The sequence below is a fragment of the Orcinus orca genome, chromosome 14 (assembly GCF_937001465.1).
Source record: "Orcinus orca chromosome 14, mOrcOrc1.1, whole genome shotgun sequence".
NCBI lineage: Eukaryota > Metazoa > Chordata > Mammalia > Artiodactyla > Delphinidae > Orcinus > Orcinus orca.
The window spans coordinates 8261491-8280123 of NC_064572.1; positions in this window are offsets into that span (position 1 = coordinate 8261491).

Here is an 18633-nt window from a genome sequence, read left to right on the forward strand (position 1 = left end):
TGCATCCAGGCAGTGACAGGGGCATATTCAGTATGAGCTTCACGGAGGTGAACCTGATGGGACCAGACTGGAGGCAGGACAACCGGGTAAAAAGCCACCATCAATGTCCGGGTGAGAGATGACAGGGGTTGAATATGAGCAGCTGTGCATACGAGGTGAGAACTGCTTAGCGGGAGCTGATAACTGATGGGTCGGAAAGGTCCAATGAGCACCAGGTCTCTGAGTTCCGTAAGCAGGTGGAATTAACGTTGGAAATGCAGAAGACAGAGGTAGAGAACCATCGTATGGATACCAAGGGGGGAAGGGTGGGATGAAATGGGAGATGGGGATTGACATATATAAATTATTGATGCTAGGTGTCAAATAGATAACTAATGACAACCTACTGTAGAGCACAAGGAACTCTACTCAGTGCTCTGCGGTGACCTAAATGGGAAGGAAATCCAAAAAAGGGGGGATATATGTAACACCCCCTCTCCCGTGAACACCCCCTCTCCTATGAGCATCCTGCCACAGAGCAGTGCGTTGGTCACCATCAAGGAATCTACATGGACATGATCATCCACAGTCCAGAGTTTACGGACAGTTTCACTCCTGGCATTGTACCTTCTCTGGGTTTTGTCAAGTGTATCTCATATACTCGTGAGAGTATTGTTGGGGAGGAAGAGATTATAGTCAGCCTTTCTAGGTTCTTCTGGCTGCTCTAAGAATTAAATTGATGGGAGACAGCAGACGAACTGGAGAAAATCAAACAAAGTTGAATAACACATATACGTGGGAGAGACCCAGGAAAACTGACTCACCAAAATGGGTGAAGCCTTCCTCTTCAATACCATCCTCACCTAAAGGCAAAAGGGGATGTCCAGCCAGGGTGGAGAGAGTCCGTTTGGGGAGGGGACCAGGAAAAACACAGTAGACAGGGTGACTGTGATGCAGATTCAGGTCCCTGCCTTCTCCTCTCCACCCCGTCAATGTCCATCGTCTTCCTTGGTAAGATTTTCTAGAGAACAGGGACTGGTGGGTCAGGCTCCTCTTCCAGGTCTTGACAGGGAGTCACCTTTACCAATGGAAAAGCAAAGGTTCAGCAAACCAGTGTGTGCCGTGCCACCTAGGGATGACGGATGGAACCCAGCGGTGTGGCCTCAGATCTCCAGGAGTTTCCCCCACCACAGCCAGCCCTGTATTCTTTGCCCACATCTCTGGCGATCGCTCTATTTCTGTCGTCAAACACCACACCCCACCCCATCCTACCCCACCCTGATCTAAGTTCTAATTCAGGCAGCTAAGGTCCTTGCGGAGTTCTTGCTGGGCCTTGATTGTTTTCAGCTCGAGAGAGTCCGTGTGCTCAAGAGACACTTCGGGAGGAAAATTGGGTTCCCCTGCAGTCCTGCCTGTAAAAATTCTAGTATGAAGTTTCACGGTCCAGAAGCTGAATCAGTAGATGGTTCCATCTCAGGAAACCAGTCTCTCGGTAAAGGAAAACTGAGGTTCATGGGTGGAGCACATGATAAACCCGGGTTCTGAGTACTGGGTGCTGCCTGTCAGGGTCGAAGCATCTTGGGCAGTTTGAACTGTCTCTGATGCTGCATATTGAGGTCAACTTTCCGAGTGGCTTCCACATATTTTGCTGTACAGTAGAAACTAACACAACCTTGTAAAGCAGCTATACTCCAATAAAAATTTAAAAAACACACAAACAAGAAATGTAGAAGGAAGAGTGTCTTGGGGTGGGGCAGGTGATGAGCGCCATTTTGGACAGGCTTCGTGGGAGGTGGTTTGGGACTCCCAGGTGGAGAGGTCTAGAAGGCAGCTGTGTAGGCTGGTCTAAAGCTCGAGGGAGAGGTCAGAGCTGGAGTCACACTTGGGAGGTGAGGGCTCAAGACCAAGTGAATGGGTACCACAGCCCAGGGAGAATGAAGACGGTGGACCAAGCCACCTCTCTTTAAACACAAGTGTTTACGAGGCAGGTGGAGAGAAAGCTAGTTCTGAAGGAAACCTAGAAGGGACAGTCAGAAAAGTAAGTAGGGGGAAGCAAGAAGGAGAGGATTTCCATAAGAATGGAGAGGTCAGGAGAGTCTAATTCTGCAGAAAAATGAAACAATTCAAAGAATAAACACAGCCATGCACTTCCACTGCACTGGGGAATATGCTGGCCACAGAGGGACTAGAGCTGTGAATGGGAGGCAAGGGTTTGGAGGATCAATCTGGCAGGTCTCTGGAGGAAGCTTTAATTTGAGAACAAGAACCTGGTGAAGATGTGACTGAAGGTGCAGACGGGGGAGAGTTTATGGCTGGAGAGCCCACTGGAAGTAGGCCAAAGGGAACCCAGAGCTCAGGGGAAAGAAGGGTCTTGGGCAGGGGGAAGGACACCTGTGCGCTGACCTGCAGGGGAGTATGGGCAGAGAAGAGCACATCCTGTCCACCAGGAAGCGGGGCGAAGAGGAAAGTTAGACCCAATGGCCTCAACTTTCTGGATGAAGTCCGGGGCAAGCTGGCGGCAGTTTGAACGTGTAAGTAGAGCTTCTCAGGGAGCTTAAGGAGAGGGGGAAGGTTGGAGCTGTCACCGAAGGGAGCTGAGGACAGATGGACTGAGCACGAATTAAGGGGCCCACTGAACATGCGCTCTTCAGTGGCCCTGGTCTGCGGCTCCCTGACGTCTTCCCGCAGAGCCCAACCACTCAGCAGAGGGACACAGGTGACACACAAGGAGTTCACTGTCCAGGGCTGAGATATACTTGGGCAGGGGCAGCTGGAAACCTTCATGGCCAGAAAGAACTGGAATTAGAGGGAGGCTGGAAAGGAAAGATAAACTGCGGGGGCTCTGGGGTGAAGATTGGAGGCGTCCATCCACCATGAGAAGGATTTCAGAGTGGACGAGCCTCCCTCAGAGTGTGGGTTTATTTCATGAAAGAGTAGAAAGAACGGTAGACAGAGTCAGGAGGTCAGGGGCCCCCTGTGGAGCTTTGAGAAAATTCCTTAACCTGTATCTCAGCTGCGTCATCTGTCTAATGAGAACGCTGGGCTTAAAGGCTCCCAAGGTTTCTCTAGCAAGTAGCCTGGTATTTGTGTCCTGTCGGGTATTTACTGATGAGTGGTCAGTATCTCAGGTCCTTTCTACCCTCTTTCTTACTGGAAAACTACCAAATTTCTACCACAGTCCTTGGTCTTTCCGACAAGTCTTATCTCCAGGTATCCTTCCATCCAGTGTTGTCTCTGACCTGGCTTCAATCACCAAGCAGTTGTTCATCCTATAGTTTCCACTTATGCTTCCAATACCAGATCATCTGCATCACCGGTGGGACAGTGGTTCCCGCCACACACGCTGTGTTTTGCAGAGGCTGACTTGGGTCAGCCAGTTAGATGCTCTCCCATGGTGCGACCAACTTTGTTTTGATCAGTAAACATAATAACTCTTATTGATCTCATCTAAATTTTTCTTCCCTTTGTGGGCTTCCCTGGTGGCGCAGTGGTTGAGAGTCCGCCTGCCGATGCAGGGTACACGGGTTCGTGTCCCGGTCTGGGAGGATTCCCACATGCCGCGGAGCGGCTGGGCCCGTGAGCCATGGTCGCTGAGCCTGCACGTCTGGAGCCTGTGCTCCGCAACGGGAGAGGCCACAGCAGTGAGAGGCCCGTGTACCGCAAAAAAAAAAAAAAAAGAGGTTAAATAGACATAGCATTTAACCATTTGTAAGTGTACAGTTCAGTGACGTGAAGTATATTCACACTGTTGTACCTCCATCGCCACCATCCATCCACAGAACCTTTTCATCTCCCCAAACTGAAACTCTGTCCCCATTAAACACTAATCCTCTGTCCTCCTCTCTTAGCCCCTGGCAACCACCATTCTACTTTCTGTCTTTGTGAATTTGATTCCACTACGTACCTCATAGAGGTGGAATCATACAGCATTTATTCTTTTGTGACGGGCTTATTTCACTTAGCTTCACACCTTCAAGGGTCAACCATGTCATTGCATGAGCCACAGTTTTCTTCCTTCTTAAGACTGAATAATATTCCATTGTTATTTTTGTTTATCTATTCATCTGTTGATGGACATTTGGATCGTTTCTGCCTTTTGGCTATTGTGAATAGTGCTACCATGACCCTTAAACATTTTTAAGTTGACAAATGTAGGATAAAGGGGAGAGACATACAGGAGTATATGTGGATGTCAGTGGGACAGGAGCTGGTTACATCTCTGTGTAGAGAGAGGGCTTCTCGGGTCAGAGCACATCAACGATCGGCTTGGAGGAGACAGTGCTTCCTGACTGCTTGGCCGAGGGAGTATTTGTTGCATCCCCTTGGCCTTCCGGGAGAGTGGGCGGAAGGTCAGCCTCACTGGCACTCATCCTGCACGTGTAGGAATGTGTTTCCCTCTGCATTTGGGAAGGTGGTGCAGAAAGAGCATAAAGTACAGATAATCCTTCTGCTTTCTGGCATATCCTTTCCTGCCCACAGAAACTCTGTCCACGGAGGGCCTTTGTGTACGGTAGGTGCTTACGAAAATCTGTGAAGTGATTGACTGAACAGCTGATGTATTCACTGACTACGGAAAATGACCCATCTGGAGGGGTCAATGCGTGGACGTGCAAGGTGGAATCCACACTGGACCCCTTAGCTGACGGCCAGGAGAAGAAAAGGAAATATCTGATGGACAGTTCAGCGCTCAGGTGACCCTTCCCCGAACTATTGATACTTTTATTTGCTACCAGCATTCACTGGAATGTCTTTTTAAGAATGAGGTGTGATATGTATTTTGATTCCAAGTGTCTGAAGGGATCATAAGTTGGCTTCCATGAGAAGTGGTACCGAGGCGTCATGTGATGAGGGTCTCCCTGCAGGAAAAGAAGAAGGAACTATAGCACTTACGGGGCTGGTGAGAGGCAGTGGCTTGGTTCACAGTGATAGCTTTCATCACTGGGTACAATTTTGGGAGGTGAGGGTGGGCTACCCTTTAAGGAAAACTGAGAACACAGGCTGACGCGCCAAAGCTGACCTTTGAGAGAGCGTGGAGCTGGGCTTTGCTCCCGAGGTCAGCTCGGAGTAGGTGTGGAAGGGCCGGCTGCGATGTCTGTGGGAGTGTGGAGCTCAGTGGACTCGGAGTGTTCCTTGGCCTGGCTCTGCGGTGGCTGACAGACGGATTGCAGAGCATGTGCTCTCCGTCCTCCTGGCAGGTGGACATGGACTGCTACGTTCAAGAAAGCCCTGGTGAAAGGCAGGCGGAGGCTGTGGTGCCACAGGGCCTGTGGGCAGCACCAGACCCCAAAGTTAGTTGATGAATGTCATGAATTTGCATATGAACAAAGCCAGGGCCATCACCATCTAGGTCAAAGGGATAGGTGTGGACCAAGACATTTCTAGAGCTCCAGTCCTTCCTGTTGTCAAGTGGTGGGATAGTATCAGGAGAGATGGGAGGAGTGGCCTTTCCCCCAGTTTGTTCAGAAATTTTATTTCATTGTGAGGCTTGGGCATCTTATGACCCGTAAGTCCCTCCCATGAGTAAGAAAATTATTCCATATAGATTCAGATTTTTCTTGACGTCTACGAATCAACCATATTGAATAGATTTGCCCCTCGTCCCATATCAATGGCTAAGAAATGGTAATACTTTCAGCCAATATTTACTATCCACCCACTTCTGTCCATCTCACCACTACCAGCCCAGCACCGGCTACAGTGATCTCTGAACTGCACTATGGCAGCATCCTCTACCTTCCACTATCCACTCTGGGAACCTCCGATTGGCTCCAAACTGATGCCTGAAGGATCTTCTAAAAATGAATATCTGACTTTGTGTCTCTCCTCTGAAAGCCCTTCATTGACTTTCCATTGCTCAGAAGGTAAAGACAGGTTCCTTGATGTAGTTGATGAAGCCCTGCATGGTCTGGCCCCACCACCCGCTCTAGCCTCACTGCCCAGCTGGGTGCCCTCATTCCCTGAGGCCCAGCAAACTGGCCTTCTTTTAGTCTCTTGTATTTGCCAAGCTCTCATCTGCCCCAGGGACTTTGCACATGCTATATTTCCTGTCTGGAACCATTTTCCTCTTTTTATCTAGTTAATTCCTACTCATCTTGCTTCAGCGATCACTTGCTCAAGGAAGCTTTTTCTGATGTCTATAACCAGTTCAAATCTCCCTGTTATAGACTTTCATAGAACCATGAGCATTTGTACTTAGAAACAAGTGCAATTTTATATTTATTTGTATTTTTAAAATTGATGTTTGTCTCCCTTCCAAAGTCAGCTCCATGAGGGCAGAAACAATATTGCTTTTGCTCATCACTGTATCTCAATGCCTGCCATTCATTCAACAAATATTTATTGTTCACCTGTAATGTGCCAGGCACAGTTCTAGTGCTAGAGATGCTGGGATAAACAAAATAGACAAGGCCCCTCTCCCCATGGAGCATGCTTTTTAGCACATATTGGTCTACTAATACTCGTGTAATGAAATTATTCAATGCCTCTAATGGGTGTGGATACCAAAAATCATATAAATCTTGTATATTAATTGAGAAAGATAAAACATTCTAAAACATTCAACATATTTACTAAATAAGGAAGTAGAGTGTTTTAATTGTGCCTAAAACTAAAGAACAAAGGGAGGAAATATTAGCCAAGAGGGTTTGAGTCTAGGCCTTTACTGCTCCAGTAAGGAAGCAGAATGTTCTGATGGCAGCCCCTTCAAAGCTCTAGTGATAATGGACACAGACAGCAGCGTCCAGGGCTTCACATCTGGTCATGGCCAAAACCAGTCAGGTTCATTGCACACTGGACATGCAGTAATGTAGTGGAGTTTCATGCAGGGAATTGAACAAGAGGACATCTGACATTCCTCACAATTTTATGATGCCCTTGTTTGGCTTGTGAGTCTATACGCCAGCTCCTTAGTTCAACATTTACTGCGAACAGAGGTTGAAGGCACCGCCACTACCCTCAAAGAGCTCAAGGCTTAGTTAGGAGACAGAGAAAAAAAAACTATTAAATATGGCAAGACCTTTGCATTAACACAGACCCACACAGACCTTTATTGCAATACAGACATGAGATTACTAACTCAGGCTGGGAAAAGACAGGGGCTTTCCAGAGAGGGTGATGCTTGGAAGGAGGAGTAGCAGGCAGATATGCAGACGCGCAGAAAGGCTTCCATGTGTTTAGAACTGCACGTGCAAGAGTACACAGGTGAAGTAATAAATGATTTTATCTTATTGAATGGTAAAACAGTACTCTTTACAATAGCATTAAAAAATCAAATATCTAGGAGTAAATCTAATAAAAGTGTGCAAGAGTTTTACCCTGAAAACTACAAACATTGTTGAGAGGAATTAAAGAAGATATAAATAAGTGAAGAGTTATACCATATTCAGGGGTTAGAAAGAGCCCACAGCCCACAGCCAACATCATCCTCAATGGTGAAAAACTGAAACCATTTCCACTAACATCAGGAAAAAGACAAGGTTGCCCACTCTCACCACTATTATTCAACGTAGTTTTGGAAGTTTTAGCCACAGCAATTAGAGAAGAAAAAGAAATAAAAGGAATCCAAATCACAAAAGAAGTAAAACTGTCACTGTTTGCAGATGACATGATACAATACATAGAGAATCCTAAAGATACTACCAGAAAACTACTAGAGCTAATCAATGAATTTGGTAAAGTAGCAGGATACAGACTTAATGCATAGAAATCTCTTGCATTCCTATACACTAATGACGAAAAATCTGAAAGAGAAATTAAGGAAACAATCCTATTTACCACTACAACAAAAAGAGTAGAATACCTACAAATAAACCTTCCTAAGTAGACAAAAGACCTGTATGCAGAAAACTATAAGACACTGATGAAATAAATTAAAGATAATATAAACAGATGGAGAGATATACCTTGTTTTGGGATTGGAAGAATCAACATTGTGAAAATGACTATACTACCCAAAGCAATCTACAGATTCAATGCAATCCCTATCAAATTACCAATGGCATTTTTCACAGAACTAGAACAAAAAATCTTAAAATTTTTATGGAGTCCCAAAAGACCCTGAATAGCCAAAGCTATATTGAGAAAGAAAAACGGAGCTGGAGGAATCAGGCTCCCTGACTTCAGACTATACTACAAAGCTACAGTAATCAAAACAATATGGTACTGGCACAAAACCAGAAATATAGATCAATGGAACAGGATAGAAAGCCCAGAGATAAACCCATGCACCTATGGTTAACTAATCTATGACAAAGGAGGCAAGGATATACAATGGAGAAAAGATAGTCTCTTCTATAAGTGGTGCTGGGAAAACTGGACAGCTACATGTAAAAGAATGAAATTAGAACACTCCCTAACACCACACGCAAAAATAAACTCAAAATGGATTAAAGACCTAAATGTAAGGCCGGACTATAAAACTCTTAGAGGAAAACATAGGCAGAACACTCTATGACATAAATCACAGCAAGATCCTTTTTGACCCACCTCCTAGACAAATGGAAATAAAAACAAAAATAAACAAATGGGACCTAACGAAACTTAAAAGCTTTTGCACAGCAAAGGAAACCATAAACAAGATGAAAAGACAACACTCAGGGTGGGAGAAAATATTTGCAGATGAAGCATCTGACAAAGGATGAATCTCCAAAATATACAAAGAGCTCATCTAGCTCAATATCAAAAAAACAAACAACCCAATCCAAAAATGGGCAGAAGACCTAAATAGACATTTCTCCACAGAAGATATGCAGATTGCCAGCAAACACATGAAAGGATGCTCAACATCACTAATCATTAGAGAAATGCAAATCAAAACCACAATGAGGTATCACCTCACACTGGTCAGAATGGCCATCATCAAAAAATCTAGAAACAATAAATGCTGGAGCGGGTGTGGAGAAAAGGGAACCCTCTTGCACTGTTGGTTGGAATGTAAACTGATACAGCCACTATGGAAAACAGTACGGAGGTTCCTTAAAAAACTAAAAATAGAACTACCATATGACCCAGCAATCCCAATATTGGGCATATACCCTGAGAAAACCATAATTCAGAAAGAGACACGTGGAACTTCCCTGGTGGTGCAGATGTTAAGAATCTGCCTGCCAATGCAGGGGACATGGGTTCGAACCCTGGTCTGGGAAGATCCAATATGCCCTGGAGCAACTATGCCCGTGCACCACTCTAGAGCCTGTGAGCCACAACTACTGAAGCCCGTGTACCTAGAGCCCGTGCTCCACAACGAAGAATAGCCCCCATTTGCTGCAACTAGAGAAAGCCTGCATGTAGCAACAAAGACCCAACGCAGCCAAAAATAAATAAATATTTTTAAAAAGAGACATGTACCACAATGTTCATTGCAGCACTATTTACAATAGCCAGGACATGGAAGCAACCTGAGTATCCATCGACAGATGAATGCATAAAGAAGATGTGGCACATGTATACAATGGAATATTACTCAGCCATAAAAAGAAACGAAATTGAGTTATTTGAAGTGAGGTGGATGGACCTAGAGTCTGTCATACAGAGTGAAGTAAGTCAGAAAGGGAAAAACAAATACCGTATGCTAACACATATATATGGAATCTAAAAAAAATAAAAATGGTTCTGATGAACCTAGGGGCAGGACAGGAATAAAGACACAGGCGTAGAGAATGGAATTGTGGACATGGGGAGGGGAAGGGTAAGCTGGGACAAAGTGAGAGTAACATTGACATATATACACAGCCAAATGTAAAATAGATAGCTAGTGGGAAGCAGCTGCATTGCACAGGGAGAGCAGCTTGGTGCTTTGTGACCACCTAGAGGGATGGGATAGGGAGGGTGGGAGGGAGAGGCAAGAGGGAGGGGATATGGGAACATATGTATACATGTAGCTGATTCACTTTGTTATACAGCAGAAACTAACACACCATTGTAAAGCAATTATACTCCAATAGATATGTTAAAAATAAATAAATAAATAAATAAAATGAATAGACAAACCACAGATAGGGAAAAACTATATGTTTTATTTGTAGAACATATATCTGACAAAATACTTGTATTCAGAATAAATTATTAATTAATACATGAATAGGAAGATAAACCATCCAATTCTTAAATGAACAAAAATCTTGTACAGGTACTTCACAAAAGAAGATATGCAAGTGGTCAAAAGCACATGAAAAGATGCTCACATCATTAGTTGTCAGAAAAATGCAAGTTAAAACCACCATGAGATGCTGATATCCACTAGAATGGTAAAATTAAAAATATTGACAGTAGCAAATGTTAGTGAGGAACTCTCAGATATGATGATGGAAGAGTCCAATGGTGCAATCAGTTTGGAGAACTGTCCAGCAGTTCCTAGTACAGTTAGACATATAACTACTCCGTCACCCAGCAATTCCACTCCTAGGTATTAGCCCAAAAGAAATTTTTAAAAAATCTCTTCACAAAAAGACTAGCACAAAAATATTCTTAACAGGCTTATTCATGATAATCTCAAACTGAAAACAGCTCAAATTGTCCATCAACAGAAAAATAGACTTTTAAATTGTGGCACGTTCACACAATGGAATGCACAAAAGAATGCATCCTGTATGATCTCACTTATGAAGTTCCAGAACAGACAAAATTCATTTGTGGTAACATCAGAAAATGGTTGCCTTGGGTTGGGGAATAGTAGATTGACTGGAGAGATGCACAAGAGAGCTTTCCAGAGTGATGGAAATATTCTGTATCTTGCCTTGCATATATAATTGCTAAAACTCGTTGAACTGATCACTTAAGACTTTTAAATTTTATTGTATGCTAATATATCAAAAGGAAGAAAGGGAGGGTGGGAGGGAAACAGGCAGGCTGGCAGGCGGTCTGGGCAGAGAATCTTGAGTAGCTGCATATGCCTGGAACAATGGTCCTGTGAAGGAAAGGGATAGGAGAGGAGTCCGGGTCCTGCTCGTGAGGACCAAGCTGACTGTGAATTCTTTTTCATGTAGTCAAAGAGGAAGCCGAGTGATGCCACACAGGTGAATTCCCTTTGTGCCTTAGAAAGGTTCCTTTGATGATAGAGGGGATTTAGGGAGTTTGGCATCTGCAACCACCAGGGGGATGTTACAGAAGGTAATTTGGAGATCCTAGTTGGTTACAGTGATACATACAATGTTATTTTTAACCCCTCAACAGGTGGGAGTAGCATTTCTCCAGTTGCTAGGAAAATTGTGTTCCTAGCAATTACATGTTGGTTCCTAATTTTAAAAGTCCTGTGGGAAAGAAAAGTCTTAGGGAAAGTAGAAAGCTTTATAAGCCAGCACTGGTATGTCATGCTAGGACTGTATCCCTGCTAAAATGGAGCCATTTTTCTCTTAATGTACTCATGGGTGACTGTCACCATAGCAACAACGATGCTGGACAACGCTGGGTCATTAATGGAGGACTCTTGCTGGCTGTGTGATGAAGCATTCCAGGGAGTCCGGTTCAGGACTGCAGGCAGGTGTTGGAACAGATGGGGTGCCCTAGAGCTGACGGAAGTACCAGGGCACAGGGTGAAGTTGTGGGCTGAGGGTCATCTGGCAGGAACATAGGATTTCTGCCAGCCTGTAATTACTCCCCGGCAAAATCCTGCAACCCCCTCGGCATTAGACCAAAGCTAAGAGTGGTTTCTTGGGCAGAGTAAAGTGAAAGTGCGTGTTTGTCAGATGAAAAGCACATCGTGCTGGCAGTAAGAGACGAACCCCAAATTGCCCCAGGCTCTGGAGCCGTCAGCTGGGGCTCTAACTTCCCCATAATCTCCACCTAGTTGCACAGGCAGTTGGCCCAAATCTTTTGTAAGGTGCTAATAAGACACAGTTTAGCATGCCCTCCTCCCACCCCCGGCCTCTGAAAATACACGGGACCATCTCTGGCAGAGCCCAGGGCTGTGTCTCAGCACCCCTGACCCATTTCAATCCCAAATGCAGTGTTCTTTCCACTTCGCCACTGGAGAGCCATTTTAGGCAGCTTGTCAGTGTCTTCCAGGGGCCATTCTGTGATGAGATACAGGGGCTTCCCTTTCTTCTGGCCTTCCACGTGTTTGTGCAAGTGCGAGTGGGTGGCACACCACCATCTCTGTCTCCACCCTGCTCCCAGGCCGGCCCTCCTCTCCCCACTGCAGGTCAGCAGAGAGCCTTCAGAAATTATCCAGACCAACAAGTCTCACCATTTTTTCCCCCTGCCAACGTCACACGTGATGGATGAAGTCCACATGCTTGACAGGATTCAGCGGATGCACTTGGATTCTGATGGAACAGCAAGAAAATGGACGAAAAAGGCCCTGCAATGATGCACAGTAAAGAGCGCCGTCCCAGGTAACGCTGGCAAGGACGGTCGCCTTGACTCTGGGCTGGGACTGCAGGGTGCCCTCTGCCCCTCCACCCCGTCCCTCCCACTCTCGATGTATTTTGAATGCGGGGAGTCAGTGTGCATTTCTCTTGCGGTAATCTGAAATCAACTCTAATTCCTTTTGCAACGTTAAAGCATCCACAATCTTACAGTGAACTCAGAGTCACTGAACTGTCAGCTGCTGCCACCCCCTGAGACCCATTTGTCGTTCCTGCCATCCTTCACTTTGCGGCTCTGTCCTCCTTTCTCTCCACGTAAGCTTCTCACTGTTCAAAGACGTGGAGGAGAGGCACCCCATGTGCCTAGATGTGCAGGGCATTGATTTGCAGGGAGAGAGAGGTTTAGTCTTCTGCCCCACACCTTCCCGTAGAAGGTGGAGTTTTGGTGCCCATCTCAACATCTGCATCAGAAGAGTCGAGAGGTGTGGACTTCGATTGCCTACACATTTTCCCCAATGCGTCCTAGAGTAAGAGGCTGAGGGCAAAAGCAAGTCCCCACCGCATGCATCCCTGACCACCTGCAGAGTCCTCCCGTGTCCCACCACGCCGAAGGACATGCGGGTCCTCCCTGGAACAGTGGCCAGAAGCAGTCATTTTCTAAGGAGATTTGGGGAGGGAGGTGCCCCAGGGGAGGAGAACCAGAACCTTCTAGAAGGAAGGCGGGCCAGGGCTTCATATTTAATTGGAGGCAGCACTCTGCCCTCTCCACCTCATAATTTTGAGAGTCATAACTCTCTCAAACCAGCAGAGGGGCAGTGTGAGCATGACTTTAAATTTTTTACTGTGTTTGTATCTGGAAAACTGGGAAACCCAGGATTATGTGGGAGACATCATGCAAGGTAGTGCCCAGTGCAGGGCTGTTCTCCAAAGAACACCTGACATCCAGGGGGAGGTGGGAAGAACTCCGTACTCGGCCCAGGATGACCCGTGTCAGCTGTGACCTTGCAGAGACGATTTCGACAGTGTGGATCCGGCTAGAGTACGAGAGGCAGCGTCAGCATCTGTCCCTGGGAAGATTGTCCCAACAGTCCCACGAGTGTCAGCGAAGTTCCCTGGAAGACGGCTGGGCCCAGAGAAGAATTAAACTTGAGTTTGATGCGTCTTGGACAATTTCCCTCAAGGTCCACGTAGAAAACAAGACTATTTGTTCTTTTGTTTTGTTTTCCTCCTCTCTCCAGGGTTAAAATATCCTGGGTGCCCTCCTCCCAGGAGAGAAATGGAGAAAGTTCAAAGGATGGAAAGAATGAGGTTTGGAGGAGACTCCAGGCTTGCTTCTCCTCCAGGCTGCACGGGTCCAATGAGACAGACACATTTGGTTTGGATGCTAAATTAAGTGGAGAGGAAACCTTATAATGGGAGCTGGGCAGAGGAATAAATCAAATAAAAGAATAAGGCAAGCAGTTATCCAAGTGAAATGGGCTTCCAACCCTGGCTATTAATGAGGCTTTTACTTTAAACGGCTGAGTTTAATCAGGCAGTGTTGTTTCCTATTGGGAGCTGGGGGAATTGCGGTGATTGTGTTGGGATCATGCCCAAACGACGTTTGACTGTGTTATCTTGTGCAGACAGAAGTGGCCAGCGGAGTGAAGGAAGCCTGGAGACAGGCTGAGGGATGCTGAGGGTGGTGGAGGAGGAAATAAACACACGTCCTGGCTGCCTCACACTGTTGGTGAGACTCCAGGTCCTGGAACTGGACTGCCTGCCTTTGCATCCAGAGGCCCAGGAGAGCAGACAGAGGTGGGGCTGGAAAAGCCTCAAGGGAGAAGGAGAGGAAGAGCAGAGTGACAGGGACACAGGCCCCCAAGAGCAGCAAGATGCTGTAGCACTGTCCGGCATGTATCTGTCTGTCTCCTTCTGTGCGCGAGATCTAATGGGGGATGGGGAGGGAGAGGAGGGTCCCCGAGAGGGAAGAAGGCCAGAGTGAGAAGCTATACAAGTCACAGTGCTTGATGCCCCACCACCACCACCCCCCCGCCGCCTACTATGGGAGGAACTGGTCTGTACATGACAGCACACCCCCACCCCCCGCCGCCTACTATGGGAGGAACTGGTCTGTACATGACAGCACACACACACACCCCCCACCGCCGCCTACTATGGGAGGAGCTGGTCTGTACATGACAGCACACCCCCACCCCCCGCCGCCTACTATGGGAGGAGCTGGTCTGTACATGACAGCACTTACAATGCTCGGCAGATTTGTGTACTTGTCATGTTAGTGACATGGACAGTAAGTGCTTGCAGGCAGCGCTATTTCAGAGGGAAAACATGCCTGAACCATTTTCTGGAATTTCTTTCTCAGAAAAAGTAAGCCAGAATGGCATTTCAGAATCTTGTGTTTGACAGTATGACGCCAGTGGATAAAATACAATGTTCAAATCTAATAACGAAATGAGCTATTATTAAGCATTTTATGTCACCTACAGAATAGGTGTATTTTTCCAGGTGCTTTTAAAACATCAAAGACTTCCACTCTCCTGGGTATGCCCCCTCGGGGTCAGCGGTACCAGGGAAACTCAGAAAAAACAGACGGGGCGGGGCAGGGTCCTGTGGACCATAGTTTCTGACACCAGGTAGCGCACCTGCCCTGGGGGACGGGGAGGTGCTTCAGTATCTCTCCGCCCTGTGCTTCCAGGAGGGCTGGCCCCAGAAGACCAGAGAATGGAGAGCCTTTTAGCAGAGCTGGGTAGGTGCATGGAGAACCTCAGAAGGGGACCCCGGAGGTCTAAGTCTGATTGACTTGATGAGGGGGTGGTAAGGAGAGGGGTTGTAGAAGGAGATCTCTGTGGCACCGAAAAGAATTTCAGAGATGAGAAAAGCTGTGAGTGGCGGTCCCCATGCTGCTACACCAGTGCAGCTAGAACAATCTGGAAGAGATTTTCACTGGGCAAATCACAGGGGTGGGTCTTGACACAATCTTAGATTTTTAAAGTCAAAGAGGATTTTTTTTTTTTTTTTTTTTTTTTGCGGCACGTGGGATCTTCCCGGACTGGGACTCGAACCCGTGTCCCCTGCATCGGCAGGTGGACTCTCAACCACTGCACCACCAGGGAAGCCCCAAAGTCAAAGAGGATTTTAAAGATCGTCCATTTCAACCCCTTCATTTTACAGATGGTGAAACTAAGGCCCCAAATAGTGGAGGATCCTGCATATGTTTGGAAGGAATAAAATAATGCATTTAGTTCCCAGTAAAGGGGGTCAGAACTCATTAACATCTGAGTGTCCTCCCCTCAGTCCCCAAGGCAAAGATGGCGGCAGCCCTTCTTTCTCCGTGTCCTGGTCCAAGTCTCCCTCCATCTGCCCAAGGGCTCTGTGGTGGTTTATGAAAAATGGCTGCAAATTCTTGGGCTCTCCCCCCATGTGAGTTGGGGTCTCTGTCCCCTCCCCGTGGATTTGAGCGAGACTGTGACTTTCCATCTACAGAATGGCAGGAGTGGCTGGATCATGAAAGGCGATGCTGTTTCCACTTCGCTGTTTTGACTTGCTTTTGGAGCCCAGGGGCTGCTCTGCTCTGGGAAACCTGGGCCCCTTGGGGACTCCCTGTCCGGGTGCCCCTGTCAACAGCACTCCCTGAGCTGAGAGCTTCCCTGGCTACCCAGCCGAGGTAGGTTCCCAGCAGGGACACCTTCATGAAGAGAAGACACTTATGCACATTCCAGTCCCAGCTACTGAAGCCTCCCCCCATCCCGTTGCTGAGGCTGGTCCTTGGGGAGCAGAGACAAGCCACCCAGAGGGCTCTGTTAGCGTCCTCGACCTGCAGCATCAGCAGTGCTGGGAGCTGTGTGTTGGGATGATCTAGAGTGTCCTTAGGCAGGGCAGTTAGTAGAGTAGTCTGGCTCAGCAGTTCTGGAGGGAATTTTGACAACTTGAAGAATCACAGATAAATTCTGCACACAAAGATGTTCATAAGCAAGACGAGAGGGAAGGTACTTTCAGCCCTTGCCCTGAGTGCTTTAATTGCTTTACAGATATCTCATCTGGTCTTCCTAATGGCCTCAGGAAAGGATGATTTTACAGAGGGGGAAACCAACTCTGAGATCAAGTCCTAGTTGCCCAGGGTTGCACGGTGACAACTGGCAGAGTCCAGGCTCGCCTCAGGCCTGGCGGTGCGGGGATCAACGTTCCCGCTGCCACACTGCCGGTCTTTGGCGGGCTCTGTGTTGGCTTTGTCTCATATTTATGTTTCAGAAATTGGAAACAACCCCAAAGTGCAAGAGTGTGTTATGGTATACCACTTCCTTAAAAAAAAATACAGCTAAGTTGCCAAAGATAATTTGAAGTCCTTGCAGATGCAATAATAATAATAATGATAATGATAATGATAATAATAATAATAATAATACAAAAGAGTGTTGATGAAAACAGTGAAACACAGAATTCTAGATAGGCCTGTGTATGGTGATATGGGCTGGACTGCGTCTCCCGAAATACGTATGTTGAAGTTCTCAGCCCCAGTACCTCAGAATGTGACTGTATTTGGAGATAAGGTCTTTAAAGAGGTAATTAAGTTAAATGGGTTCCTTAGCGTGGACCCTTATCCAATATGACCAGTGTCCTTATAAGAAGAGATTAGGACATACAGACCTACAGAGGGAGGACCATGTGAGGATAGAGGGAGAAGACAGCCATCTACATGCCAAGGAGAGAGGCCTCAGAAGGAACTAACACCTTGACCTCGGACTTCCAGCCTTCAGAACTGTGAGACAATAAACTTTTATTGTTGAAGCCGCCTGGTCTGTGGTGCTTTGTTATGGAGCCCTAGTAAAGCAAGACAGCTAGTATTGTAGAATGGCTTTAATTGTTTAAATTCAAATTGAACCAGGAATCGCTAAGCCTCTTAGCTTCAGTGAAAAGCATTTTTTGTGACCTCACCGCAAAGGATGGTCAATGCCTCTTCAGGCATTAGAATAACGTTATTGTTTATGAGTTGATTTGAGCAGCCCAGAAGCCACAGGGGTTAAATCTAGCGGGCTTTGAAAAATAATGCAAGGAAGGCTACCTGCTATCACAAGTCCTTTATTATTTCTTCTTTTGAAAATCTGCAGAGCATATGTGTGAAATTTCCTATTTAGGGAGTTGCTGCCTTCCAAAGGCTCAGCTGCTCTCCTTTAGCTGGTGGAGAGCAGGGAGAGGGGGCAGGAAATGCACCAGCCGCCTCTTCTAATCACCTTCCCCACGGCCTCAGGCTGTGGGTGATGTGTGAAATCGGCCAGTTATACGTCCCCTTCTCCCAGGGGGAATGTGAATTTTGCACTGAGTCTTACCTTCTCTCCAATCTGGCCTCAATCCCTCTGAGCACCCAGGTTCCTGCATGGCCACAGGTGCAGAGGGCACTGGACTTGGCCCTATGGTGGGGAGAGAACAAATATTAATGGGAAAACATCTTAAGGTCCACCTACCTATCGAAATGGTCTCAACGTGAAATGGAATTTTCCATTAAAATAAGCCAAAACACCAAATCTTTCCAGAAATGCCATTGGAGTGATTCTGGGGAGGAAAAGTGGGCCTCCAGGAAACAACTGCAGCCTGACCCTTTCCCTCTGCTCCCATCCTGGTGGGCTCAGGAGGCAAGGTCACCTGGCAGCGCGCTTTCCCTCCCGAGCACCACCGTGGGCCCTTACCACCTGCACTCCAGGGCCTGGGGCAGGGGGACTGTGACGTATCCACACATCTCCCCAGCACGACGCTGGCAGCGGTGACCAGTGGATGAACGGGCCAACGGGTGAGTGCACACACCATGGTGCCCCTCTGCACACAGCCCTGACCCCTGTGACACGCTGCCCACTCCAAGGATGCCACAGGGAGGGAGCCTAGACTTGCCTTCCCACCCAGCTTCACTGCTGAGCTGCAGCTTTTGTGGTTTTCCTCAGAGCTCTGTGTTTCAAGGAATGAACACACTCTGTAAACGACACCGTCTGCACCACGCCCCCAGTCTCCGGCCCCCAAGATGTATTTCTCTGTGCACCCCATCTCTCCCCTCCCATCTGGGGTCGTGTCTCAGACTGTGTGTGGTCCACGGCGGTGGGGAAGGGGGCCTAGGGGCAGAACTTACCAGAGTCAGAGGAGTAATGAAAGAAAAGGAGGCCAGGTTGGAACTTCGCAGTCAAGCCATAAATGAGCTTGTTTCTCATTTCAGCGATTTATAATGGAATGGACACTTTAATTAATCTGATAATAAATGCTCCACGGAGAAAGCCAACTACTTTAATTCTCGGAGCTTCAGTTTCCTCATTCACAAAAAGGAACCAACCTTGCATTAGTTTTGTGGTGAGAATAAGAGAATGTGCTTGGA